The sequence below is a fragment of the Bison bison genome, unplaced genomic scaffold, assembly GCF_000754665.1.
Source record: "Bison bison bison isolate TAMUID 2011002044 unplaced genomic scaffold, Bison_UMD1.0 scf7180017864254, whole genome shotgun sequence".
In the NCBI taxonomy this organism is placed as follows: Eukaryota; Metazoa; Chordata; class Mammalia; order Artiodactyla; family Bovidae; genus Bison; species Bison bison.
Window position 1 is genome coordinate 7,582,454 of NW_011494826.1, and position 2,752 is coordinate 7,585,205.

At 47.2% G+C, this 2,752-nt stretch overlaps 1 protein-coding gene across 1 annotated transcript in view; it reads right to left on the bottom strand.

Moving 5' to 3' along the window:
- The window catches only part of MAPK1IP1L (mitogen-activated protein kinase 1 interacting protein 1-like), a 12,387-nt gene extending 9,641 nt beyond the window's left edge, over positions 1 to 2,746 (bottom strand). The window contains exon 1 of the mRNA XM_010847716.1: positions 2,638 to 2,746. The gene's annotated coding sequence lies outside the window, so the exon portion shown is untranslated. The remainder of the gene's footprint in view (positions 1 to 2,637) is intronic.
- Between the last annotated feature and the right edge of the window lie 6 nt (positions 2,747 to 2,752).

Sequence of the window (2,752 nt, forward strand, 5' to 3'; positions counted from 1 at the left end):
AGCGAAATCAGGATTTTTGCATTGACTTGTTTAGTATGGGGAGAGGATACTGGTAATACATTGTACCGAAAATATAAATTTTGAATGAACATTTTTATGTGATAGTTTCTAGTATTGGCATTTATTAGATAACACTGTTTTACATTTGGACAACTCAAGAAATTGGGATCTGCATGTTTTTGAACATTTTAAATTACTTAAAAATATGTAATTAAAAAAAATAACTTTTCAACAAGCTCCTGTCAGTCCTGTTTTCTACACTCATACTTTTTGGAACCTAAGTGCCTGGTACTGCACTGGGCCTTGGGGAAATGAATAGTCTTACATGGAATAAACACTTAACAGCAGTTCACAGTCTGGTGGAGAACTACCATTTAAACAGTAGGCTACCTGGGGCAAGTGCAGGGCACTATGGGAACACCTTGAAGAGCTCCTAAAGGTATCAAAGGAGGAATCCTGAGGAGTCCTGTCTTTGCAGTGTGGGAGAACAAAAAGACCTGGGGTAGATCCTAGGGAAAGGAGCAGTTTCTGCAAAAGCTGGGGCGGGGGCGGGCAAGAGATCTGGGGGATGTATAAGCAGTTCAGATTGGCTGCAATGAAGAAAGGGGAGGAATACGAAAGCTTCACCCAGAGAGTCTCTAGACCAAAGTTTGACCATCTCAGAGACAGCACACCTCGATCTGTTACTTCAACTATAATAATGGGCCCTTAAGGTCAGAACTAAATGGGACTGGTAAATCAAGTGCCTAGAAAATAAACATACCACCTTCTCTTCCTCGGTGTACGGGCATACTGTATATAGTTAAAACAGTGCAAGCCTGGGGAGGGGGGTCGGAGGGAAGTTCAAGGAGGGGACATATGTGTATACCTATGACTAGTACAGGCTGATGTACGGCAAAACCAACTCAATATTGTAAAGCAATTATCCTTCAGTTAAAAAAGCATTAAAAAATAAAGGCGTGCACACTGTAAGTATTTCAAACCAGGTAATGCTGCAGTTCACTGGTGGGCTCTGGACAAGCCAAGCTGTGCAAACCCCAGAGGTGAAAGTTGACAGTAGTAGCCACCTCACAGATTTGCTGTGAGACTTACACAATAAATCTCCTGGTCACTGTCTGGCAGGTAGCAAAAACTCAATAGATGTCAGCTTTTACAAATTGCTATGATAGGTTCGTAAACTTTTACCTGCAGTTCTCAATTCAGAAACCTCTAGAAACGAAAGTGTTCGCAAGTTTGACATAAAACTTACTTGGTGGACTTCCCTGGTGGCTCAGACGGTAAAGCGTCTGTTTACAAAGTGGGAGAGCTGGGTTCGATCCCTGGGTCGGGAAGATCCCCTGGAGAAGGAAATGGCAACCCACTCCAGTACTATTGCCTGGAAAATCCTGGACAGAGGAGCCTGGTAGGCTACAGTCCATGGGGTCGCAAAGAGTCGGACACGACTGAGCGACTTTTCATCGCTGCACAAATATTAATGCTGGATTGGGGACGGTGCCCCGACTCCGCTGGTGTGATCTCTCGTCTTTGCACCTTATCGGCTTTCTAAAATCTAAAGATAAAATTTTTAAGATTTCTGAATTCCAAAACACACTGGTCCCAAGGATTTCAGTTAAGGGGCTGTCTCTGGGTCTCTGTTCCTCGTGGAGAAAGGAAAAGGGACATTCCAGTACACACAACTCAAGTTTCTGAAACAAACTAGCTTTGAATAGAAAGTTCAGAGACACCAGTATTGAGAAAAATGTCTATTCCTCCTGCCCAAAGAACACTATTCCCGAACAAAGAACTTCTGAAAGATTTCTGAAGGGTACCTTCGTCTTTAATGGAGGGTTCTTTTTCAAAACAAACTCACAGCCATCAAGTGTACAAGCGTGTATTTCTTCAGTAACAACCCTATAAAAATTTTTTTCTTCTTCTGTCAGATGAGTATGCTTCCATGCTTCAACATTACAATCCCCATTTATTAGAAGCACTACTCTTGATTTTCAGAAGAAAACGGTCCAAAGCCACCAGGCGCTCCTAAATCCTAAAATAAGGGAGCATTACAGAACTCAACACTTCTCAGTTTGTCATGGATATTAATCTAAGTATCTGCTAGGAACTCCTCTAGAAAATGACGACCAAAAACAAAATGATGAGCAAAACCTCATATTGCGAATAATCTTAAACTAGCACCAAAGACTCCTACAAGACTCTTTCAGCCTTCCTCTCCCTTTCATTAGCAATTAATGAGTGGGGGAGGGAGTCGGGGCCAAGGGGCGCAAGGCGGGCAGCCCTTCAGAGCCCAGCGAACAAAAGGAGTCCGGGATTAACCGGAGCGAACCGGCCTCCGAGCGGGTCGCGCCCGCCCGGGAAAGGGTGGGGGAGGGGCCAGGCCCGCTCCCCGCCCCGCCCCCCGAGCCAGGCCTGACGTCACCCGCCGAGAAATCCATCGGTACGACGTCACCCGCCCCCGACGCCTTCTCCTTGGGGGGCTAGCGGGCGGACTGCCCACAGCCGGGAGGAAAACCACGGGGAGACGCTCTTAGCCCCCGCCCCACCAAAGAGGCATCTGAGGCACCTCTGTTACTGTCCCCGCGTCCCGCTTGGGCGGGCTCCCTCGCTCTCCTCCATGACCCCCTAGCGCCGAGGCAGCCTCACCCGGCAAGATCCGAACTCGCAGCAAGATCTAGAAGCGGCGATGGGTCCGAGAGAACTGGGTGCTTAAGAACCAACCGAGCGTAGCCCGACCGACGGCAGCGGAGACGGAGACGGA